At 50.6% G+C, this 26,153-nt stretch overlaps 1 protein-coding gene and 1 long non-coding RNA gene across 3 annotated transcripts in view; both read left to right on the top strand.

Annotated features, from left to right (window-relative positions):
- The first annotated feature begins 208 nt into the window (after positions 1-208).
- LOC103550330 (uncharacterized) lies at positions 209-10,432 on the top strand. Of its 2 annotated transcripts, none has more exons than XR_011534800.1 (5): positions 209-1,446; positions 6,357-6,668; positions 8,941-9,188; positions 9,332-9,668; positions 9,965-10,432. It is a non-coding gene; the product is annotated as an uncharacterized lncRNA (long non-coding RNA). The 2 variants fall into 2 exon arrangements; XR_011534801.1 differs by having other exon boundaries at positions 9,332-9,486.
- A 10,715-nt stretch (positions 10,433-21,147) lies between these two features.
- PLA2G2C (phospholipase A2 group IIC) overlaps positions 21,148-26,153 on the top strand; it is a 70,316-nt gene continuing 65,310 nt past the window's right edge. Inside the window, exon 1 of the mRNA XM_070600595.1 lies at positions 21,148-21,230. The gene's annotated coding sequence lies outside the window, so the exon portion shown is untranslated. The remainder of the gene's footprint in view (positions 21,231-26,153) is intronic.

Here is a 26,153-nt window from a genome sequence, read left to right on the forward strand (position 1 = left end):
CTTAAAAAAAAAGAAAAAATGAGCTAAATAAAGGAGGGAATGAATGGATTAAGAAGGCAATGAGTGCTGAGTGAACTGACAAATGAGTGACAGAGTGACCAGGGGAATTCACTCATGTCCCCAGATGTTCAAAGAATGAAGAGAAACTAGACTCAACCAGAAGAAAAAGGACGTCCTCCCCACTGGGCATGCTCAGAGGGACCCTCCCCCACCAACACCTCAGGGTCTCAGTTCCTCCAGGGAGATGGCCAATTTCAGCTGCGACAGAGGAGGAGAGGGTGGGCCGGGAGGGAGGGGGAAGGAGAGGGAGGCAGAGGATGGACGGGCTCTGTGGGACCTCTATGTCATCCTCTCCTCCCCGCCATGTGGCCTCCCTGCATTTCCCTTTCAGAGTCCACAGCTTGACCATCCGTGGTGGGCAGGCTTGGAAGTCACAAACACCCCAAAAGAGATTTTCTGTCGCAGCAGCAGCACTGGGCAGCTCACAGAAACTCGGAGCCCAGGGTCTGCACAGGCTCAGAAAGCCCAGGATCCTCCTCTGCCCTGGGTGCCCCCGACAGCCCAAAGGGGAAGGGGTCAGACGCGCAACAGTGTGACTGTGGCCTCCTCTCAGCCCAGCCCGCCTCTGGAGCATCGCGGTCACTGTCCGTGACGCACATGGGGTGCCTCACAGCTGGAGACACGCTGTAGGACTGACCCACAGAATGTCAGAGCTAAGGGGGCTCCAAGACCTCATTTTCCCCAACACTTTGCTTTGCAGATGGGAAAGCAGAAGCCCAGAGAGGGGAAGGAATTCCCTCAGGTCACACAGTGAGGGGCAGAGAGGGAATGGAAGCTAGCTTTTGGACAGAACTCATTTCTTTCGGAAGGCTCCTGGGCGATGGCCCCTGCCTGGAACAACTAACAGCCTTGGAAACTCAGAGTAGCACACAGTAGGTGCTCAGCAGACATTTGTGGACTGAATAAGTGATTATTATGGGACACAAAAAGCAGACCGTGAAGCTGGGAGTGGACCCCAAATCCTGTCTTCCAACAGGAAGTCCTGCTCCTCTTTGCTACCAGTGAAGCGGGGCTTGGAAAGGAGGCAAGGGAGGGAAGAAGCGCGGCCGTGAATCCTTTGTAAGGAGAAATCAGTGGGGAGCGGGAAGCCCATGGGAGTAGGCTCATCCCAGGAAATCAGGTAGAGAGGAGCATGGTGGCTGGACCCTTGGCCCTGCTCTCCCAGGCACCACACCATCCCCCACCTGGGGAACAGGGAGCACTTAGGTTTGGAATCCTGGGGAAGAGAAGTTCTATTTCCGTTGGGCTGTTGAGGCCTGTGACCGGTGGTGGCCATCTTCTTTCATCAACGGAAAAACCACTTGAGAAGGACACCAGTACAGAGGGGAGGAAGCCAAGCCAAGAGGCTGGGAGAGCCGATTCCTGCTGACGGCATCAAGCACCCAGGTACAGCCTTGCCTGAAGCTGTCTGCCTTTAGACTTCTTAGTTACATAAATCATTCTCTCCTGCTTTGCTGTTTGCTTGTTCAAGCCACTTTGGGTTTTCTGTCACTGTCTATTAAAAATATTCTGGGGGCCGGCTGAGTGGCATAGCAGTTAAATTTGTGCGCTCTGCTTCAGTGGTCCAGGGTTTGTGGGTTTGGATCCCTGATGTGGACCTACACACCGCTCATCAAGCCACGCTGTGGCAGCGTCTCACCTACAAAACCGAGGCAGATTGGCACAGATGTTAGCTCAGTGCCAATCTTCCTCAAAAAAAAAAAAAAAGAAAAAAAAATCTGTTTCTTCCAGCTGGCTAAACGGAGCACCCTGGAACAGCAACAGTATGTAGGATTTAGGCTAGCTTCAAGGAAGAACTTCCAGATAATACTGCAAGACTCCACTCTAACCTGGAGATCCAAATGGACTCGAGCAATATCTGTTGGGGGCCTGCTGCAGGCTGGGCCACTCACGTTGCCCAAATTAATCCTCATTTTAGAGGACAAGAGTGAGGCTCAGAAAAGGGAGGTAACTGACTCTAGTGAGGAAGTGCGGCCAAGGTACCCAGTGCCACGTGTGGCGTACCGTGAGTGCCTGAGACCTGGTGGCTGCCCCGTGCCCGTCAGGCAGTTCGCACTGAAGGGAGGAAGGGAACCTTGGCTCACCGGCACCACAAGCCCTCCCAGCTCCCCCACACCCGCATCCCTTTCTCTCGCTTTGCTTGGCAGAATCATGCTCACGGGACCACAACGGCCAGTGTCTGGAGCTGCTGCAGGGGAGGCCAGGAGCCTTCACCCGCCCCCGTCCTTGGGGACACCTCCTTCCTTTGGGCCTTGGGGGTCCTATTCCCTACTTGCACACCAGAGATCTTTTCCAGAATACGCAGAGAACCTCGCTCACTTTGGAACAGGATGCGTCCATCACCGCCCTTTCCACATCTCCCTGAAACGCAGCTCGGGTCCTCCTTTCTTTGCATCATGGCCTCCGGGGCTGTCGCGGGAGAGACCAGGCAGACGGTCCATCAACAGCTCCGCACTTGGGGCCCCTGTGAGGCAAGAGCTGCCCACTGGGAAGCGCTGTTCACAAGGGACCTCACACTCCAGCTGAAGGGGCTGTGGAGGCCCCGAGGGCCGGAAGCAGTGCTCAGGCCAAAGTGATCCCAAAGGCTTCTTGCTGGCTGGGGCCTTCTGGCCATGCTGGAGGGTGGGGGGGCGAGGTCCCTGCAGTGTCTGAGGACCCACTGTGTGCAGGCTCAGGGTGCACAGAGAAGCAAGGGCAGAAGCCGGCCCCAGAGGTGTTCACAAGCCAAATATGGACAAGCCAGCCAGGCAGACAGAGAACCAGAGCTCACGGGCTGTTTTCATGGGTGAAGGGTGGGGGTCGGGGCAGAGACCCATGCCTGCTGGGGAACTAGTTAAGGATAGGGAATTTTTCACTGAGACTCGAAGGCTGTACCAGTTAGATATGTTTGGCTGAAGTAACAGAAAACTTTACTAAGAGTGGCTTAAACTACAAAGGCATCTAATGTTTAATGTTTAAAGATGATGTGAGAGATGGGAAGTCCAGAGGTGGTCTGGTGGCCCAATAACGTCATCGGTGACTCAGATGCCACCCACCTCTCTACTCCACCATTAACAGAATGTTAGTGTCACTCCCTCGTGATTGCAGTGTGGTTGCCTCCACTCCAGCCATCACATCTGCATAGTTAGTGCTCAAGCCAGAAGCAAGAGGGCACCTTCCTCATTGCCCATCTCTTTCTTTTCAGGAAGGAAAATCTCTCACAGAAGCCCCCATAGACTTCCTCTAAGATCTCATTGGCCAGAACAAGTCCCTGTCCCAACCAATCACCAGAGGTGGGGGAGGGGAAGGGGAGCAGTTGCCATGACTGGCTTGGACCAGTCATGATTCCTCCAAAATGAGCATCCCCAGGAGGAAGGCAGGGTGAGGTGGGCAAAGGCTGCTGTGTGAGCAACCAACTCGATGCTGCCACAAAGGAGAAATGGACGAGGGAGCTGCGGTTTCCAAGACAAGGGAACAGAAGAGCAGGAGGAACAGCATACCACGCAGAGGTGCAGAGGCGCGGTAGCTACTGGTGGTTCATTACCGCATGAGCACAGCAGGGGTGGGGCAAGGTGGGCAGGGCCTCATATTCCGTTAGATGCCTGGAGCAAGGCGGGCCCTGGGCAATAGGGAGCTACTGAGAGATGCTGAGCAGAGAGTGAGCACAGCCACAGACGGGAAACTGCAGGTATGCAGGGGCCCTGTGGACCTTTACTTCTTTACCTGGCACATGAGGACCACAGCGTGTCCAGCCTGGGCAGGCGGGTTAGATGGACTGGGAATGTAGCCCTCAAAGTAAGGGGTTTATCGTGTGCCCCCCGAAGGTAGCTGAGAAGGGGTGCAGGTGGGTAAGGTCCGGGACCAGGGTCCCTGGGAAGTGTCCTCAAGGACCGCTATGTCTTCTGACTCCAAAGCTGCACGCTAACCTCCTACCTGTCTCCCGCTCCCTCGTGCATCACTGCAGCCAGGCATTCTGCAAACCGCAGGAGTGCCAGGGGCCGTGACCCCGGGGTCAGCACCAAGGGCACCAGCAACAGGCACCCGTCCAACACTCCATCTCCAGCAGCTCAGACAGCACAGCGCCACTGTGAGGTGGCCACTGCCAGACCAATTATAGTGAGAAGCTGAGCCTCCAAAGGGGCAAAGGACTTGTCCAAGGTCACACAGACTGAGAATGTTTAGAAGCTAGGGCTGCCTGTCTGTCACGCAAGCAGACAGGCCAGCCTCAGGCAATGACAGCCAAGTGAACTCAGCACAGAGCAGGGTGTGTGTGTCATGGTGGGGGCGAGGGTACTGGACGGGCAGGCTGCGGAACAGATGCCCAGAAGGGCAGAGTCTCGCAGGGTGAGGGCACTGCTGTCCCTCTGCTGGAGAGCAGAGGAAAGGCGCTCCTGCTGGAGGACCAGCTCGTGCAAAGGCCGGGAGGTGCTGCAGCATGAGAAACACGGCTTGTGTGTGACAGAGGGGGACAATGGAAGCCACTGCTCACGCGGGAGGAGGCCCCTGGACTTCCCCTCCTCCCCGGCTTGCCCCTGACCCTGGCAGCTCTGCCTCCATCCATCTCTCTGTCTCCCCTCCTCCTGCTGCCCCGAGGCCCAGCCCCTGAGCCGGCTCCTCCTCATCGTCCTGCACTTTCCACATTGTCCCGTCTTGGCTCAGACACCACAGACACCTTCCCTCCCTTGAAGTGATAATTAAGTTTCTCATTACTGAGGGATACCCTCATGACATGTCTTCAAAGTTTAAAAAAAATTTAAATTGAAAAAAAAATCCAGACTGTTAATGGTCTAAATGAGCAGATGGCGAGCGAAGGTTGCTCAGGTTCCCAATAATGAAAGAGCCCTGGTCCCGGAGCGGGAGGGAGGGGGTGAACTTGACCCCCATGTGGCCCGTGGGTAATCCTTTCGTCTATTCAGGGTTTTAGCCATCGTCACATTTCTGAGCCCATTTCTGCATCTGGCCCAGAGCCCTCCCAGAGCTCACAGGCTGGAGAGGTCATCAGAGTGTGACGATAGCGCCGGGGGAGTCCAGGTGAGGCCTCAGGGGGCCGTAGGAGGGGCTGGGGATCAGGAACAGCTTTATGGAGGAGGTGACGTCTGAGCTGGGTCTCCAAGGACGAGCCGTCATCTAGCTAGGGCCTGGCACCAAGAAGGAACCAAACACATGACGAGTGAATTAGTGAGTGAATGAACGAATTGGCATCCGCCTAACAGACAGCAAGGAGGGGCAGCCCACCCAAGCAAAGGCATGAAACACAGGGCCTCCTGGGGAACGTGAGGAGGGGCTGCCATGCAGTGCCCGACTCACCCCCGTTATGGCCATCTTGCTGCCACAATAGCCGTGCTCTGGCCGCCCGGGAGCCCTGGCCTGCCCTCTGCTCTGGGATACTGCTCGTCATTCCCAGCCACACCAGCGTGTGTCACCTCCATGTCCCTGTGTGTAAGGGCACCAGCCTCTTGGGGGTTTGTGAAGAGGGGGAGGTCAGTGTGCAGCCCCAGGCTGAGGACAGGAGGGAGAGGGTCACGGGGTCCCGAGGCGGTGGATCCAGGGGCCGGGGGGCATTGGCAGATGGGGTGGGGAGGAGCCATGCTCGGGGGCGGAGGATCCCACTGGCGGGGGTTCCCTCACCCAGCGGGGCTTCATGGAGAAAAGGGAGTCGTGGGGCAAGGACTCAACTCCACCTGGGCCAAACTGACTTGGAGAAGCTCAGGGGACACCCAGACAGAGAAGTCTAGGAGGAGCTGGACGTGGGGGTAAAGGCACCACAGATGGTCAGGGTCAGAGTTTGAGAGCCAGATGAGATGGGGCCGAGGGGCAGTGGAAGGGGCTGGAGGACATTGAGGACATTCACTAACTGGGGTCATCAAGGTGGAGACTGCTGTGTTGATTTCACAGCCTCCTGGTGCCTGACATAGCTGGGCCCAGGGAGGCCATTCAATAAACGCATACTGACTTAACCCAAATTCACTTGTTTCTACTTTAAATCATGGAACAGGATAGAATTTGCTGGACCCAGGTTAATTAGTAGGAAGCTGAAAGCAAGGATTATAAACAAAAGCAAGATACAGACTTGAGATAAAACTAAGAATCCACACTAATAACTAAGACTCTCAAACATGCAGCCCACTGTGGCCTCAGGGCCTTTGCACTTGCTGGTCTCGCAGCCTGGAACACTCTACCCTCTGCATTGCTTGCTCCCTAAACATCTTTGGGAATTTGCTCAAACGTCCTTCCTGACTTAATTTTTCTCCATGGTACATATCACCGCCTGACTTTGTGTATATTTTACCTATTTTTTTCTCTGTCTCCCCCACTAGGCTGTCAGCTGTACGAGAATGGCGACCTCTGTGTGCTTCACTCTGCTGTGCCCGGTGTCTGGAGCTGGCCCACAGGCAGTAGGGCCTCAGTGGTGTGCGCTGGGCAAGTGAACACCGCCGACCACAAGCAAGCACATTTCTGGGAGTTCTCAGTGTTACTGGCTCACTCGCTGTTTATGGAGCCCCGCTCTGTGCCCTGCCCCGACTTAGGCCGCAGGCACGACGTCAGTGAAGGAGACGAGAAAATAAACTCTGCTGCCCCCATGGAGCTGACATCGCAGAGGGAAACAAAGAGTGAGGAGAGCACAGCAGGTAAGAAGGCAGAAGTGCCACAGAGGAGAAGCGAGGCTCAGGGGTCAGGAGGGCGCGGGTTGGGGCACAGAGGTGGGAGGAGAGGAGTGAGGATGAGGGCCCCGGATGGTGCAGGGCCTGGGGGCTCCTGTGAGGACTTTCCTTCTGGGTGGGCACAGTCAGGGTGGGGTGCTGAGCCAGGGGTCAGGCCCCGAATGCTGTGAGAGGAATGAGGCGGGTGACGGTAGGGAGACCGGGTTGGGGAGGCTGTCACTGTAGATGGAGCAGGCAGGGAAGGCTCCTTTGAGGAGGTGACATTTGAGCTGAGCCCTTGTCTGGACCATGTTTCTAGCTTCTGTAAAACTGATGCCTTAACACCTGTCCTGCGTGCGGAGGTGGGACATGCCTTGTTCTGACTCCCTTCCACTCAGCCTCCTGCCCGCCTCGGTGCCCCCTCACCCCACCCTCAGGAAGAGCCCTCCTTTCCAATACAAACCAACCCACTTTTCCAATACAAACCAACCAATCCAGTGTCCATCCACACCCCAACCACCTCCTCTACCGGACACGCATATTCTGGGCCACTATCCACTGCTCTTATCACCCAGGGCAGGTACCAGACAACTGGGACAGCCCCTACGCCCCAGAGCCTGTGAAATTATTCAGGCCAGCCAGTCCTAAGCCTGCTCACCCTGCCCCACTGTTCCTTTCTGCAGAAACCACAGTAAAGTCTCCTGCCACAGGTCCCCTACTCCCTCTGCCTCCTGACCACCCTGGTGCTTCCCCGTGAGGCCCTGTGTGGCCCTGTGTGGCATGCCCCCTCCTCTGGGAACTGTGAGTAACAGACTATCTTGTCAATGGCATCATCTCCTGATCTGTTGGCCTTACTGAACCTCAAATTTTTCATTAATACTTTCTGTCTTGGACCAGCCCTCAGGACACTTTGCACTTAGCGTAAACAAATGAAGAATAAATGAATGATCTACCCTTTTACAACATCTTCAACAAGTTTAATATTTTAATATACACTGAACTTCCTTTTCCCCACGAAATTGGAGCCTCCATAAGAGTGGAGGGCATATCAGAAATTACACGGACAAGGCCAGACCCCTGGGAAGCCCTGAATATCTGTGTCCCCAGACGGAGGGCTCAGGCCAAGCGTGACGGAGTCCGAGTCTCCGCCCTCATACTGTGACTGGCATTTGGCTGGTTTTTCAAATTCACCTTTTAATCTTGTCAGTTTAGCAGGGAGCTCGTCGCTTCCAAACTCATCTTTCTAGCAATAATCAAGTTACATCACGCGTGAGACGGCCTGTTCCCTGAGTTATTTCATGAGAATCCACAGACATTAGCAGGGAGTCAGCCCAGCCTACTTCAGAACAAGGGGCATCTTTGGGAGCAGTGAGGGTGCACAGCGCGGGAGGACAGAACAAGAGGATGCCCTGGGAGATACCAGCCCCAGACTTAGGAGCATCAACCTAGAGGCATGAGATTTCCAGAGAAGCGCCCAGAGAGGGGAGTGGGTTGGAGCTGAGCTTGGCTGTCACCTCATGGAAAGGGGGGCTGAAAATTTCAGACAGCTGTGGCCCTGGGAGCAGCCTGACCCAAGGGAACCACACAGAAAGTCCTCTCTGAGACTGTTGTCCTGGTCAGGACAAGGTTCAGCTGCTGTAACAAAGGCGCCCACAGGAGAGTGGCGCACAGAAGCTGGCATCTCTCCTGCGCTCACTCTGGAGACAGACAGTCCAGGGCTGGTCCGGCAGGGCTGCTCTGGGAGGCTCCTCTCCCTGTTGCCGTCACCCCAGAGGAGCTGCCCTCATCAGTGTGGAGCAGGACAGAGGGAGCAAGGACAGAGGGAGAAGCAGAAGGAAGGACATGCTTCTCTCCTAGGAAATATCCTAGAAACCGCACAAATCGCTTCCCTTCCCATCCTGGAGGGAGAGCTTGGCTCCATGCGCAGCCTAGCTGCAGAGGAGGCTGGGAACTCTGTAGTCATGGGTGACCACACACCCAGTTAAAAGTCAGGTGTTTGGTTGCTCTGAGAAGTGGACGATGCCATTGGAAGCCACCTGGACCTCTCTGCCACACCCCTTTTAATGTTTCCTCCCACCACCCCACCACTCCCTACTCTGAGTTCGCATTTTATGAAAAATTGTCCATCAGACAAATTGCATTAAGTCACTCATAATTCAGGAACCAGCTGAAAATCATGGGCCGGTGGGTGCTTTTCATTAGATTTGCTGGCAAATCGCTGCTGGGGCTCCATTACCAACTCTGAGGTTCTCTCCTACAGAGCCCACGGTGCATGAGCAGCCAGCAGTGTCTTCTCCAACGGAAGCCCATCACGTCGCTCCCTGCGCCTGGACCCCCTGCTCCTTGGAACAAAACCCAAAGCCCTTGCTGTGGAACTGAACTTGGACTAATGAGGGAGCTCGGAGGCAGCCGCGGCCCCAGCCAGCCAGGGCCCAGGCTCACAGAAGAGGAGGAGAAAGCCTCGTCAGCAGAGCCTTCTGTTATCAGAGCTGACTGCTCTTCCAGGCCGTGAGCTGGGGGATATTTAAGCTTGGAGACCCAGCGAGAAATGCACCAGTGGGGAGTGGTCCCAGAAACAAGGGGTGCTGGCCCAACGCCCCACTCCCCAGCCTCACACCCCACCTCTGTCTTGTATGCTCCTGACACTCTAGCTCCTGTCTGGAAGGCCTCTGCTCCATTTCCTGTGGTCAGAGCTGTGTCTCGGGACCCTGCTAGACACCACTTCCCTAAGATGCTGTCCTGACACGGCCAGCAGCAGCGAGCGTGTGCTGTGCTGGGCATGTCCTTCCTTTGTACCTGTGAACAGGTGACTGTACGATGGGGAAGTCCCCATCTTGTCTTCCCAGCTGGACCGTGCTCTTTGGGCAGGATCCGTGTCTGATTCACCTCGGGGAGCCCGACAGGGTTTGGTCAAGTGCCCAGCATGTGGGCTTCACAGAGAGTGAACCTCGTGGGCAAGAGTGTCTGTGGGAAACTGAACAATTCAGTGTGAGTAAAGTGCAAGGAGGGGGTGGTGGCGAAAAGGTCTGCAGGGGGACAGGTCACAGAGGGTCCCGAAAGCCCACTCAGGCACTGGGACTTGCCCTGAAGGGAATGAGAGCCCTGGGCGGATTTCAAGCAGAGCAACACTGGTGGATCACACATTGGGCTGTTTGGCGTAAAGGAAACCAAAACGGGGGACATGCAGGGGGAGCGAAAAGACCCCCAGCCCATCCCCAGCCCTCTTCTTACTTCCCCTGGCCCTGCTCTCTATGGACGAAGGAAAATCTTCTCTGCCCGCTCAGATGCTGGGACCGTGCTGGGGCCGTCTCGTGAGAATGTGGAAAGACTCTGCACACAGTGCCACCCGCCTTGCAAGCAGCAGCCAGCGGCCTCCTGGACATCCTCAGCGTCTTAGGAGGCCAGGCAGAAGCTCTCTGACAGATGAATCCTCCTCTGGACCCCCCAGGATGTCTGGCTTCCCGTGAGCTCCTCTGGAACCTTGAGCAGGCTGAACAGCCCGCACCTCAGTCACGACTCTCAGCGGGACTGCTCTGTGCCACTGTCATAAAAAGGAGAAATCATCCCAGGGGACAGGCCCAACTCATGCATAATAGTCAGAAAACTCAGCTGTACCTGGAAGTGACCTGAGGCTGCTTTTTGGGCCCACACCCGTGCCACTTCTCTGGCTCCCCACACAGGCTGGCTCACGGGGCTTGGTTCCCCTATCATGGACCTCTTGGTTGTAGATAATAAAGGCCACAGGATCGGAAGTTTCCCTCGGTCCTTCTGGAAATGTTAGGTAACGTTAGTACACAGTTTCTCCCTTTCTGCCCTGCACCATGGCTCCCAGCCTTTTCCCTTCAGAACCACATTCATTGCTGCTGAGAGTTACCATAATAATTCTAAGTCATTTTTCCACTTTGTCGTTCTGATTAACTCCAAGTACTACATCACTACACACTTCTCAAACTGGAGCATGCACGGCGCCATTTCTGTGTAGGGAGAATGCAAAAGTAACTGTGACACACCTTTCTGGAGCATCCAGTTGATTACAAGACTTGGAAGACCAAGGACTTTACCAGAACTGTCCCTCTACCCTACAAACATGGAAGAAGAGATGGAGGGGACAGGAGAGGGAAGAAGTGCCCGAGGAAAAGCAGCCCAGCCTCTGAAGTTTCACCCAGGTTGGGGCCAAGGGGCACACCTGCAGCGAGGTGGCCTCTCCTCGTGTCCCCAGGCACCTCCAGGCCGTCCTCGAAGTTCACCAAGTATCTTGGATATATGCTTCTGAAGGCCATGGAGATGCCAGATGCCATTCTGATGTGAATCCCGTGTGGAGGAGGCTGCAGCAGCTTGCACACCTCCATCGTCTGCTGGACCAAATCCTCTCACCTGGATGTCCGCGCACATATGGCGTGTGCTTCTCGCACTGCTCCCGCTCACAGCTGAATGCATCTCACCTCTGGCCAAACTCCCTCGCCACTGTGCCAGCCTGTGGAGCTCGGCATCTTGCTCTCCATTTAAAACGCAGGGGTTTGGCTTGACCTCCCCACCATCTTTGATTTGGACCCTGCCATGAGATCAAATTGGCTTCACTCTATTGTGTTTGCCATGCCGGTTCTTGCTGGGCACACAGAAACAGAAGCGTCTTATAAAGTTTAAGAATCTACCAGCGGACCTCCTTGGGCCCTGGCTGGGGCCAGAGGGAGAGGCTGGGGTCGCCCCAGCACGCTGCCCAGCGTGCAGGAAGGTTCCACTGCAGGACACACCCTGGGGGCAGTTGCTTTCCGCTGGGCCGCCACTACTGTTGCTGGTGCTGTGGGTGGAGGGGAAGGCCCCAGGGCCGTTCTGGAGGGTTGGGCTGGGGGTGGCAGTTCTCGACTCCAGGCTGGCCGGGGTACTGGCAGGCTCTTTGGCCTTTGGCCCTGACCCCTGTTTCTCCCCAGGCTGCTGATTTTCTGCCTTGCAGAGCCAGATGCGAAAACCATGTTCGCTGTGATCACGTCTTCCTGGGAGTGCAAAGGCCTTCAGATGCACCGTGCAGGTCTGGGAAGAGCTGCAGCTGTTGGGGTCAATGACCTTACAGTGACGGTGTGACCCTCCACCCGGGGTTTCTTGGAACTAAGCATCAGGCACGTGGACGTAACATCGTCATACCTCCTTCTTGTTAAGGAATCCTGGATCTTGTCCCACTCAAAGCCCATGTTCATCATTACCTGTGTCACCCAGGAGTCCCTGTTGTCACAGGGCAGCTCCTGGTAAGGCCTGAGTCTCTCCTGGCCCATATTGACCCACAGGTCCTCCAGGACATCTTTTAAACTCCTTTTCTTGCTGGGGTCAAGGGTCATCAGTTCTTTCAAGAGCCTTCTGCATTCCAGTGAAAGGAACATGGGAAGCGGGTATCGCTGGCTCAGCACCAGCTGCTGCACTGTGCAGATGTCCTCTCCCAGGATAGGTGGGACCCAGTGACTATAACGTAAAGAATAACGCCAAGGTTCCAGATATCAGCCGGGGGACTGTATAGCCTGGGCCCTGGAAGGTCTCCAGGCAGTATAACCAGGCCACTGCAGTACGCGCTCAGCTTGCACCCGACGAACACGTTGCTGAGGCTGAAGTCCGCCAGCTTCACATTCAGTTCAGCATCCAGAGGCAGGTTCTCCAGGCTCAGGCCCCTGTGGACGATGCCTCTGTGGTGGCAGTATCGGAGAGCCGAGCCGAGCTGCCGGAATTTTCCTTGGGCCTCTTCCTCCAGCACGCCGCCGTGGTTTCATAAGTAATCGAGTGTGTCTCCTCCACTAACGTCCTCCAGGACGAAGAACAATGTTTCCTCCGTGTCAATCACCTCAAACAACCTTACAATATGGGGGTGACTCAAGGCCTTCAGGCTGTGGACTTCACGGAAAAGTTCCCTGATTCTGGTGAGGCTGTGTCAAGTCTTGCGAATGACTTTAACAGCCACCTCTGTCACGGTTGGGATGTGCCAGGCCAACTTCGCGCTGGAGAAGATACCCTTTCCAATGGTCTTGAGGAGCTCATAATTGTTAACACAGGTCTTCTTGTTGGCAGAGGTGGCTGCAAAGCCCAGGAGCATGGTGACCTGCTAACTACATTAACTGACAATACTAACAATGCTAACTATGCTTACTAACTACGCTAACAAACAAAACTATAGTATGCTAACTACTAGTAACTAATGATACTAACAATGCCACCTATGCTTACTAACTATGCAAATAAATAATACTGACTAAACATGCTAACTACTAACTATACCAACAATACTAACTGTCCTAACAATACTAAATTTAAAAATTAAAGAAAATGAGAAAGAGAACAAAGAAAAAATGAGAAAAGTACAAAGGGAAATTGAGAAAAAGAAAAAATAAAAAAGTGAGAAAAAGAAAGGAAAAATGAGAAAAAGACAAAAAGAATTTTAAAAATGAGAAAGGAGAACAAAGAAAAATAAAAAATAATAAGAAAAAATAGGAAATAAAAATAATAACAAAAAAAAGAGTAGATAAAAAAGAAAAAATAAACAAAATGGGGGGTGGTGAGCAAACAAGCTGGCTGTGGTCCAGCTACAGGTCACCAAAAGTTAGCTTCCTGGGTTATAAGAACCAAAAACCTAGGCCTGGCCAGAGACTTTATAGGTATTTTGCAATTTCATTACAGTGGCTCACTAGGAGGGCAAAGCAAGAAATGTGCCAACCATGACTGAGGAGAAACCACAGTGATTTTCTCACTTTTTGGTCTCAATACCCCTTTAGTCTTAAAAAAAGGACCCCAGACAAAGGGTTAATCTCCATACTATATAAAGAGCTCACACAACTCGACAACAACAAATCAAACAACCTGATCAAAAAATGGGCAGAGGATATAAACAGACATTTCTCCAAAGAAGATATACAGATGGCCGATAGGCACATGAAAAGATGCTCATCATCTCTGATCATCAGGGAAATGCAAATCAAAACTACATTAAGATATCACGTTACACTCGTTAGAATGGCAAAAATAACCAAAACAAAAAAGAACAAATGTTGGAGAGGATGTGGAGAAAAGGAAACCCTCATACACTACTGGTGGGAATGCAAACTGGTGCAGCCACTATGGAAAACAGTATGGAAATTTCTCAAAAAATTAAAACTAGAAATACCATATGACCCAGCCATCCCACTACTGGGTATCTATCCAAAGAACTTGAAATCAGCAGTTCAGAGAGACCCAGGCACCCCTATGTTCATTGCAGCATTATTCACAATAGCCTAGACGTGGAAGCAACCCAAGCGCCCATCAACTGATGAGTGGATAAAGAAGATGTGGTATATATACACAATGGAATACTACTCAGCCATAAAAAAGAATAAAATCATCCCATTACAAGAACACAGATGGACCTTGACGGTATTAGGTTAAGTGAAATAAGCCAGACAGACAATCTCTGTATGACTCCACTCATATGTGGAAGATAAACAAACACATGGACAAGGAGAACAGATCAGTGGTTATCAGGAGGAAGGGGAGTGGGGGGTAGGCACAAAGGGTGAAGAGGTGCACCTATAAGATGACTGACAAATAGTAATGTACAACTGAAATTTCACAAGTTTGTAAACTATTATAACCTCAATAATAATAAAAAAGGACTCCAAAGGGCTTTTCACTTATGTGGGATATTAGAGAGTGATATTTATTAGAAATTAAAATCTGTAGGATGCTTCAGTGGCCTTTTCATTTCTAATTTAAAAATCTGTAATAATTTCTGGCTTTTAAAGACCTCATAATGTCTACACTTAAAATCTTCAATTCCTTTTCCTTAAACTCTGATTAGTCTCAAAATGATCCTATAACTTAACTCATGTTATAATACTATAGGATGCTGGTGTCGCCTATAATACTATAGGAAAACGTTCTGTTGTATAAGACATGAGAACCAGGAACTTGCAAGAAAACACTGGATGGGGTGTCTGTGACAAGTTCCTCTTTATCAGTTCAGGTGCTAGCAGGAAATACACAGCACGCTCAAATTTGGTAATTTGAGGTGAGTCTAATAAAAGGACCATTTGTAGAGATGTGGGCTGGGTGTGAGGCAACATAAGAGGGTGCAGTATGCTGGGGCTAGAAACCATGGGGAGCCATTACCCACCGCCCTCTGCCCCCGGGGCTGCCAGGGAGCAGTTAGCAGGAACCCAAAGAGAACAGCCTGTGGGTAGAGAGCTGCTTGACTAAAAGCGTGGCCTTTGGAGATCAGCCAGGCGGCAGTGAAGCTGCAGGAAGGGGGCCAGGGAAATAAGTACCCCTCCCTACTTTCTTGCCTTCCTCGCCAGCCAAGCTCCAAAATGGCCAAACTCATAGATATGGTCCACGTGATCCAGCCTTCTGGGGCAGAGAGCAGGATGGAAAGTGGGTTTGCAGAGCTAAATGGAAGCTTCCAGCACAACACGCTCTTTCCGCTATTGTTGTCGAAGCATTTCTCTTCTATTTGCTAACTCCTAGGGTGGGGACAAGGCCTCCTGGGAACGGAGGCTGGACGCAGGGCAGCAGCAAGAATACGATGCAGTAAGGATGGCCGTTACGGTCCCCTTCCAGACAGTGGGAAGTAGGTCTGCAGCTCAGGGCTCAGGCGCTGGGCAGGACCGTGACCCTCAGGAAAGAAGAGAGACTACCCACCCTGAGGGTTCCAGGGTGGCACTGGACAGAGGAAAAGTCAGGCAGGCCTGCCGCCCCCGAGGAAGAGAGCGACGTCGGCCACCCTTGACGATAGTTTCCAGTTACTGGAGTTTCTGTTGCCTGAATTCTGACTGCCCCGCAACCAAGTTCAGCCTGGATCTCTCTTGTCTGAACCACTGCCAGGCAGTGCAGAACACAGACGGGCCACCTCTGTGTACAGAGGTGACTGGGCAGTCCCACCAAACCAATCACAGTTTCTGCCATGGTCTGCTACACGGCATGGAGGATTACTGTGCTGGAGACAGGCTCATATTAAAATATTAACCTACATTTAAAATGTTTCCATCGTGTCCACGGGGATCTCCATTCCATATGTTTGCAGGGGCTCTGGGGCCAGCAGTGTGTCTGACTTTGAGTGTTTTAAAATGAAGGCTAAAGGTGACTTGCAATAAACCAGCACAAGTAATAACACAGAGGCCAAGACACCCCCCTTAGTTAATATTGACTTTGAAGTCTTTCCTTCCGTGAACAGCATCAGAGGCTGCTAGACCCTAGAGGCCACCTCCTTTAACTGGTTCAACCTCCCTTGGTTTAAATTCTTCTCTTCGCCCCTCCCTTCCTCTCTCCTTTCTTCCCAAAATGTGTTCAGCTGACCACCTGTATTAGTTTCCTGTGGCTGCTGTAACAAATGACCACAAACTCGGCAGCTTAAAACAACACAAACTTACTATCTTACAGTTTGGAGGTCAGAAGTCTGAAATGGGTCTTACCAGGCTAAAATCAAGGTGTCAGCACGGCTGTGTTCCCTCTGGAGAATCCACTTCTCGGCCATTTCCAGCTTCTAGAGGCCAGCATTCCTCCACTCATGGCCCCTCCCTCCATCTTCAAAGCTAGCAATGGACAGTCAAGTGTTTCCCACGATGCATCACTCTGACTCTGATTCTCCTGCCTCCCTCCTTCACTTAGAAGGACTCTTCTGATTCCATTGGGCCCAGCTGGAGAATCCAGAATAATCTCCCCATCTCAAGACCCTTAATTTAATCACATCTACAAAATCCCTTTCGCCACATCAAGTAACACATTCACAGGTTCTGGGAATCAGGATGTGGACATCTTTGGGAGCCCATTATTCTGCCTACCCCTCATGCAGGTTAACTTCAAGTTATGTGCTTTCCTAGTACATACCCTCCTTATTCACGGTGCCCATCAACACGGAAGTTCACTGCAACTGTAGTGGTGAAATTAGTGATTTAATGTCTATCCCCCTAACTGGATAAAAAACTCTCCAAAGGAGGAGATTATAGATGTTTTGACAACCACTAGCGTATTCTCAGAGCTTCCTAGCAGCAAAGGCAAGTAAGGAAGCATGTTGAGAAGGGAGGAAGAAGAGAAAAGAAAACAATAGCTAACTTTTAATGATCACTCACCTGTGTGCCAGCAATGTTCCAGGTGTTTTTAGCCTATTTAGTTCACACGTTGTGAAGGAGGGGCTGTCAGCTACAGAAAGCAGTAGCACAGCTGGGATTCAGAATCCCTGATCTGAACCACTGTGTCACATAAACAAATACTCTCAAACAGTATTTCATGTGCCATAATAGAAGTCTGAGAGGCAGAAATGAAGGAGGGAGGGACCAGGTCTACAGATGTGTCAGGCAAGATTTTCCAGAAGATGTAATACATGGAAGGCAGAGGGGGGTGTGCCGAGTTGGGGGTGGGGCGGGGGAAGGAGGGCTGTGATGGGGAGTGGAGCAAGGTGTTCAAGGCAGAGGAGGCTATATGAACAAAGTCCCAGGCAGGAAATTGCTTGGTGTTTTCTAGAAATTGAAGATGATGCAGTACCGCTGGAGCTTAGGCGGTGAAAGGCAGGGCACAGAGCAGGAGATGGGGCTGAAGTGGGAGGCAGAGGCTCCATTCCGAGAACGCTGTCAGCCATGTCTAGGCTTTAGACACTGTCCTAAAGAAAATGGGAAGCCATTGGAAGACTTTCGATGCTGAGGTTTTAACAAAATCAGCTTACTCACCACGTGGAAGAAGGATTGCAGGGTTGGGATGCTGAAGGCAACGAGGCAAGTGGAGCGCGTGTGAATGGGAAGCCTAGTGCTGGAACCCAGAGGTTTCATGGCTCCAGCCCAGGGCATTGCCAGCTGTGCATCTGGACCCTCCCCACGGCCTCACCACCAACAACAGAGGGAGTGCGGTGGGGAAGCAGAGAGCCCTCTGCTCTCGGAATGAAGAAATCGAAAGTCCAATCTCTGCTTCAAAACCAGGCAAAGGGAGGAGAAGCGAGCCAGAGAGAAACGCATTTAATTCTTTTTTTCTTTTTTTTTAAAATGTATTTTTGCATCTAACATGATTTCTAATTTTTGTTTTTTTAAGATTTTTTTCCCCTTTTTCTCCCCAAATCCCCCCGGTACATAGTTGTGTATTTTTAGTTGTGGGTCCTTCTGGTTGTGGCATGTGGATGCCACCTCAGCATGGCTTGATGAGTGGTGCCATGTCTGCACCCAGGCTCCGAACCGGTGAAACCCTGGGCCGGCGAAGTGGAGCGCGAGAACTTAAGCACTCAGCCACGGGGCCGGCCCCTGCATTTAATTCTTAACTCACAGTGAAGACTTCCTCCAAGAAGATTCATTCAGAAATTACTTCTCCTCCCTGTGAACACCTCCCACTGATGTTCCTGCCACGCCTTCATTCAATCAACAAATATTGAGCACCTACTGTATGCCCAGCACTGTGTTAGGCACCATGTTAGATGCAGAAATGAATGACTCTGACTTGTTCTTTGCCCTTGTGGAGTTTACTGTCTAGTAGGAGAATAAAACATCGATCAAATTAATGCATATATTGTAACATGATTTTAAGCGTGGCAAGCCCCATGAAGAAGCTGATGGGGAGCGTGATGACGGCAGATTGCATCACTGGTTCCAGTTCTTTACCTCTCCTTGTAGTTTCAACTGTGTCATGTGACTTTGAAGTTTCTTCCATAACAGCACAGTATATTTCCACACTCCATTGACTTTTAGCTTAGCCATGTGACTTACTTTGTCCAGTAAGATGAAGTGGAGGTGACAGTGAGCCAATTCCAAGGGTAGGTCTTGGCAGGTCTTGGTGTGCTCCCTTTTGCCCTCCTGTGTCTCTGCCATCACCTTGAGAATACGCCTTGGCTAGCCTGCTGGCCCCACGAGGAGGCTGAGAGACACATGGAGCACGGCTGCCCCAGCTGAGCCACTCTAGCTAAGAGGAGGCTAGATGAACTGACCTGACCCCACAGCTCTAAAGATGAATGAGAGGGCCCAGCTGAGATCAGCAGAGCTACCCAGCCAATCCCAGCCAGGGTCAGCTAACCCAGCTCACCTGCACACTTGTGAGTTCAAGAAATGCTTATTGATGTAAGCCGCTGAGAGTGGCTATTTGTTATGCAGCATTATTGTTTATAGTTAGGTGACACACTGACTTATTCTAAGCAGGCTATGGCGGGACTCCCTGAAGAAATGGCATCTCAGCAACAGCCAAGTTCAGTGGGTGAAGGAGGAGAAGAGGAGCATTCCAGGCTGAGGGATGAGCAAAGGCCCTGAGGCAAGAAGGACATGACCATTCGAGAAACTGAAAGAAAGCAGGATTTTCTGGGGGTGCAAAGGTGCGGTGGAAGAGCACTGGCAAGGAAACACGCCTGTACGGTTCCCTGCTCTGGCATGGCACTAAGCCAAGTCAATGTGCTATATAGTATTGTGCATTTTTATGATGCTTCCAGATATAACTCCCTTGGGAAAAGGGTCCATGATTTATTGATCTTCCTCTCCTCTCACTCTGCCAGAGCAATATCCCACTGCACCTAACTGCCCAATATCTGGGGTGAATGAAGGCGTTCAGCTAAGGGTGCTGAAAGAACAGCTCCTTGGCATCTCCTGAACTTTGGACCACGACTACAACGTTTCTTCCTTAATAATTAATTCACTTATAACACAGTTGTTTGAAATGGGAGGCCCCTCTCCTTTACCTATCACCCTCTATTTTCATATTGAGCTGTTTGTTTCCTCATGGCATTTATCACCACCTGTCGTTATATTTACGGAGTTAATTGTTCCAGTATCTGCCTTTTCCAGTACAATGAGGGCGGGGACTTCACCTTGTCCAGGACTGTATCCTCAGTGCCCAGGACTGTGTGTTGAATGAATGGCTGATCAGATGCTGAAATATTTAATACTGAAGAACCCTTCAGCAAGTACAACCTAGAAGTTAGTGTATTGATTATGTTGGTTCAGTAAGAACCTGGGAACAGCTTTCTTGTACGGGATGGGGAGAATTCACGGGCAAAGTAGGAGTGGTTAAGCAATCTGTGATTCTTATGATTCTTACTGGAATAGGTGGGACCTTAGGTGTTTAGCATAAGGCTCTGTAGTTAATGGGTTACAGTATTGTATCAGTTATTCGTTGCTGCATAACATACCCAACCTGCGTGGCTTAAAACAACCACCATGACATTTGCTCACAATTCTGTAGGACAAAAATGCGGGATAAGTTCAGCTGGGTGACTCTGCTGGTCTCACCTGAATTAACTCACATGGCTGCTATCATCTGGCAAGCAGTCTAGGGCTGGAAGAGCCAAATGCTGGTGGTGCCGGATGATGACTGGGCCATTCCCTCCCCAGGATCTCTCATCCTCAAGCACGACGGCAGCCTCAGGGCAAAACGTAGGGTGACCAGCCATACCGCTTTGCCTGGGACTATCTTGGTTTTAGCAATGAAAGTCCCACATCACAGGAAACTCCTCGGGCCTGGGAAAACCAGGATGGTTGATCACTCTAGCTGCAAGAAAGGAAGAGAGTGGGAGTCACAAGGCCTCTGAGGTCTAGGCTCGGAACTTCCATGGTGAGACTTGTACTTGTCAAAGCGTGTCAGACGCCAGCCCAGATTCAAGGGGGTAGAGAACCAGACTCCATCTCTTGATGGGAAATGCAGGACACACACACACTGCAAAGCAGAGTGCACACAGGGCTGGGAGGGTTTCTGCAGTCTACCACAGGTATTATGGAAAGCAAGTCCACAGACGCAGAAGTCAAAGTAAGGCTTTTTCGTTTTTTGAAAAATCTATACAGAAGATGAAAATGTTGGGAGAGCCATCACTAGCCAAATGTTGAGTGACAACTGCACTTCAGTGTCTTTATACAACAAAATTACAAGCTTTCTTTTATACACAAGCACAACCTAAGACACCCCTCTTTTGGAGCAATGCGCCTTGTGGTCAGCAGATTAGGAGAAATCTAATGGTGAAAGATGGTGAAATATTCAGGTAAAGGAGAGAAGACTTCTTGGTAATTAAGAGCGGGGAGGGAAAATTTCGTAATCTTCATTTAACCATACCAAAAAGGCGATTTCAAGGGCAGCATTCACAACCTGTCCAGTAAAATATTTGGGATAATAAAACTTTGCACTTATCTAACGCCTACTTTGTGCCAGACTGTTCTCGTGTAAGAGACTTACGTCCATTAACACACTTAAAACTCACATGACAGATGAGTAAACTGAGGCCCAACGTCACCTAGGTAGTTAAGCAGTGGAGTCGGGATTTGAACCCAGACAGTCTGGCTCTTAACTTGCCTTTTCAGGAGCTACCACTTGCCCGAGAGTTCAACCTGCTTTTTCCAGCCAGCAGTCGGAACAGTGACCTGAAGGTCTGTCTGTCCTGCCGGCTGCTCTTTCCCATCAGGGTCAGAGACAGAGAGGACGGCCGGGAGAGTTTGGCCTCGGAACTGAAGTCTACGGCTTGGGTTCCCAGCCCGGCGGGAATGGAGGCGCCTCTTGCGCAGGCGCAGAGGCCTCGTCCGTATTGCCGCCGGGTCCGCAGCCCCACAGTACGACAGCCAGGTCGCCCTCACCCGACCCGCGTTCGTGGCCTTCGAGGTGGGAGAGGGCAGGCGGCGGCCGCGAAGGTCCGCAGGGCTGGGGCGGAGGGACCCAGAGCAGGCCTGGAAAACGCGGAACCCGAGAGGGCCCCCGAGGCAGGGATGGCCGCCGCCCGGGCCGGGGCGGGGGGAGGGGGGGGGAGGGGCTGCTGAAGAAGGGACCGCGCCGCGAGGAGGAGCGCGTCCACGCACGCGCACAGCGCGCTTGGGGGACCGGGAGGGACCGAGTTCGCTCTGCCTCCCTGGGCCTAGGCTCCGCATCCTTGCGGGGGTCGAGCGGCTGCGGCTGCCCCCCGACTCTGCTCCTTCCGGGGATGCTGATGACGTTCACTGGGCACTGAGTGCCACTTATTAACGAGATGCCCAGAGTGGAAGCACTTGGCTTGCCGTTAAGCGCGTTGTAAATGTGAGCTCCCAGGAACCCCCATCCGTGTTTGCGGTTCCTTTTTATTAGGAAGGAGGTCAGGCTTTGTCGTTTCCTGGCCTCGGGTCACCCCGCCCTCCCTGGCCGGACTCCTTGTCGGTGGGTCCAGTTAGTCACGGGAAGAGTGGAGAATAGGATGGGCTCAGTGCGGGGAGGTGACTGTGATGCCGCCGTCGCTGTTCCGTTTATCTTTGCTACTCCTTCAAAGGGGTTAAAGTGAGTTGGTAATTTGTAACCACTCTGAGCGTAGTTCTCTGGCAGGTTCGGAATATATTTCAGTCTCCTAATTAATTTGGGAGGTTGAAAATTGCTGATGTTGAAATGGAACATTTGTTCCCTTCCTTCCCCGTTTGGTTAATAAAAAACCAGTAATAGGAAAAGCACCCCTGGCATTCTCATTGCTTCCTCTTCATTTATAAGGCTCAGTGTTCCATTTGTCGACATATAGTGTAATATTTATTTTCTAGTAGCTTCGAACATGTTTATACAATAACTAACTTGGACGGGGTATTGTGCCAAGCCCTCAGCACATGAGAAAAGGACTCTGATGTAGTCCCTGCTCTCAGGGAGTTACTGTATTGAGAAAGAAGGTAGTAGGGGATCTCATAGAAGTAGAGTTAAATTAGGACTAAATGGGGATTTCACAGACAACATCCATTAGTTTGTTAACGCTATTGGTGGTTTTATTTTACTCATGATTGGTGTCATGTTTCTCAGTGAACATGGTTTAGAACCCAAATTACATGCTTTCCCAGTCCCTTAGTTGTCATGAAGAAGAGTTGAAGTGCTTTACCCACTCTGGGTCCACTATCCATCATCACAGACATGCTCCTGACTCTGGGAACATATTCTAAAAGGACCTGTGTCAGGCACGTAAAAGGAGAATTTCTGAGGCTTAATTTTGCTTCTCTTGTTACCGTTTTGGCATTTGCTACCCTGTTCTGTGAACATGCATTCCTGACTCTTAAGCTCTTTTATCCTTCTTTTAAGGTACAGCTAGTCTGCCACGCTTTCCTAATCATCTGTATCACATTGATCTTTCCTTTATTTAAATTGTAACATGCACAGTCCACGGCTCTTATCTGGACATTTAATCATAGCCCACTTTGCCTTGTTAGTTAACTCTCATTATAAACTGTGTGTTGTTGAGCAGGAAGTTGGGGACAAGGTACAGTAAATGGAAAAGCACAAGTTTGGGAAATAAACAGATATAAGCTTGAATTCTGGTCTTGCTGCTTATTGGCTATGTGATTGAAACCTTTTTGAACCTCGGTTTTTTCAGCTATCACATGTAGAAGCTATCTTCTGCAGAATTGTTACTCTAGGCACGTAGGGAAAATTAAATAAGATGGGAAGTACCTTTCTTTCATTCCTCCCCACCTTTGTATTTTCTATTCCAGCCCTATCTAGTGTTTGTGTCTATAGGTTCTATTTAATACTAGTTGAATGAATGAGGGCCTGTCACATACAGTTAAATTACGAGTGTGGACTAAAGGTTTTCTCTTTCACCCAGAATCATAAAATTTTGGAATATGTGTCTTCTGGTTCTCAGCCAGTGTTCTGCCCACTGTTTGGTGTAGTCCACAATAAGTATTTCTTGAATACATACTAAGTTCAAAGCACTGTCTCTTCAAAGAATAGATGAGGCAGAGTTCCTGTTCTCAAGAAGTTTCAGTCGATCTGAGAAGCTAGTGATATCTGTCTCTTATTGGTGTCAACTCTGTGCCAACAACTACACCTCTAAACGTTGGAGTTCTCTGGGGTGTGGTCCAGGTCATCTTTTGGCTTGACACTCTCCTGGGGTGAACTCATCCACCTCCGTGGCTTTACCCACTACATTCCAGAGGCTGCCACATTTATATCTAACGTCCAGCCATGGAAACTTCAAACACATATATCCAACCACCTACTTAGCAAATGCACTTATTCCACAACTGCCTCAAATTAGGCTTATCTGCAACCAGCCCTCTTGCCCTCCAAACCTGCTCTCCCTCCAGTGTTCCCCGCCTTCCCTGAGTGGGGAAGTCAAGGACCCGGAACTCATCCTTGTCGTCTCCTGTCTCTCCTAAGCCCTCCCTGCATCCAACAGATCACTAAGGCGTACAGCTCGTACAGCACTTACTTCTCTCCACCTCCAGTGATACCACCTGAGTTCAAGCCACGGTCATCTGTCCCCTGAACCACCATAACAGCTGCCTCTCGGCCCTCTCCCCTAATCCATTTCCCACGTGGCGACAAGAGTGATCTTTTTAGGTACAGAGCTGGTCAGGCCGCTTCCCTGCTGAAAATCCCCCAGTGCTTTTGCTGGCAGATTAAGGTTTGGAGTCATTCCCCAGCCCTCAGACAGGCCATGTAAGTTGCCCCTGCTGACTTCTCCACCTCCACCGCCTTCCGCTGCCCCCTCAGTTAGCTCCTTCCGCCACACTGACCTTCTTTTTGTGCATCGATGGTCACTTTTTCAGGGAAGCCCTCCCTGCCCCCTGCTATTTAGGTCAGGCTCCCTTGTTATGCCTTCTGATGAAATCCTGACCTCTTTTTTTGTACTCCTTATCTTAATTATAATTATACAGTACTCTTTGCATGAGTATTTGGTCATCGATTTGCCCGTTAATCTGCAGGCTCCTTGAGAACAGATAGCACGTTGCCTCAGCACCCAGCACTGTGCCTAGAATACACAGATGCCCATTAAATAATGGTTGAAAGAACGAGAGCAGTAAGATAGCTTATGCCAAGTGTCAAAGAAAAGCTCAAAACGTTGAATGTGATGAGAATTCAGAGAAAGGAGAGATCACTGGGCCTCGGGTGGGGGAGGTGAGTTATTTCTTAGAGAAGAACAGAAGACTTGTTCGGAGGTGGCTATGGCTCTGCATATTCAGGGACAAAGAGTGTACCAGTTTGACAGAAGAACAATTTCATATAAGGTAGGATTCAAAATAAAGGTGGGGAAGTAAGTTGAGGCCATCTGTGGACGGCTTCAGGCGCCAGGCTAAGGAATTTAAACTTTATTCTGCAGACAATAGGAAGCCATTGGTATTTTTTGAGCAGGAATGGTAACATTTGCAAGTCAGTGGCATGAGAAATATGTCTTTTGGGACTCTCAGTTGCTAGCGAGAGGAACTCATCCCAAGTAAGCTTAGGCAAAAGGGGATTTATTGGCTTATACACCTGGAGAGTCCAAGGATAGGGCATACTTTAGGCATAGCTTGATCCAGCAGTTCAAATGATGTAACTGGTTTCTTTCTGAATCTCTCTGCTCTGCATCCTTTGAGTAGGCTCCTTTCTCTGGCAGGCTTCCCCTCATGGTGACAGAATGGTTGCAGCAGCTCCAAGATCACGTCTTTCAAGGCTAGAGTCTAGGAAAAACATCATCAACTCTCCCAGTGACTCCAATAACAATCCTAGAATTGAGTCTTGATGGCTGGGACAACCTGGTTTCGTTCATGTACACCTCTCAGGACCAGTCACCCGAGGAATGCAGTGTCCCAAGTGGCTTAGGCCTAGTTCAAATTCACAGTCCCCCCTTCCCCAGCTCGGGGTGGGGTCAGCCCTGACCAAACTACATTGAATGAGAACAGAGGAGGAGTGAATTTTCAAATGAAAACAAGATTGTGGCTGGAAGCAGGGTCCTTGGAGGCTGGGCCCCAAACCAATAAATGTCTCTAACAGGAAAGCTCTGCTTGCTGAAGGTGCACGTGGATCTACTGAATTGTTTCCATAGAGAGAAATCAGAGGGGAGAGGACTTATGACGGATAGAAGGTGTCCAGGACACCACACCTGTCTCGTTGACCGTAAATGGGCGCGTTCTGCCATTTCAGAAGAAGACTCTTATCGTTTCATTTTAGGAGCCGTTGTTGCTGTATGTTTGTGAAGGAAAGGCTGCTAACTTGGCAGGATTGTTAATCTCTCTGGGTTTAGGATGATTTAATTCTTTCTGAATTTGTTGTTATAAAAAAAAAATGGGTTAAAAAAAGACCAGATTCTTTTTTGCTTTTCTCTTGGTTTTTATTTAGCCCACAAATAATATCACAGCAACAATAAGGAAGAAAAAAAGGGAGAAATAGTAGTCTACTGTGTCTTCTTAAAGAGGCAGGCAGCCCTTGGCAGATGTGTAAATATTGTCTTCAGTTTATCTTATATCCTCTAAATGTGGACTTGTCAAAAGAAAAAAAAAGAGAGAAAGGCTTTTTTCTGTAATAGCACCAAGAGGTACGTTACAAAGTAGAACATGGCTCTGTTGAACTTTTTAATAAGTATTGGCCAGACAAGAAAAATGATAGTCCTTACTCATCCAATTTAAGAGGGAGGAGCTTGAGGAAAGTGGGGCTAAAGAAAGGAATCTGTATAATGTTTATTTACCTTTATTCTGTGGTCATTTCTTCTACTGCATAGTCTCCTAGGTGAGGGAAATGCAGCTCCTAAACCATTGTCTGTCTTCTAGTGTAAACTCTTGAGAGCTGGCTGGTCACTGAGTTCCCAACTTTGTGAAAGCTCCATCG

The sequence above is a fragment of the Equus przewalskii genome, chromosome 2 (genome assembly GCF_037783145.1).
Source record: "Equus przewalskii isolate Varuska chromosome 2, EquPr2, whole genome shotgun sequence".
Classification (NCBI taxonomy): domain Eukaryota; kingdom Metazoa; phylum Chordata; class Mammalia; order Perissodactyla; family Equidae; genus Equus; species Equus przewalskii.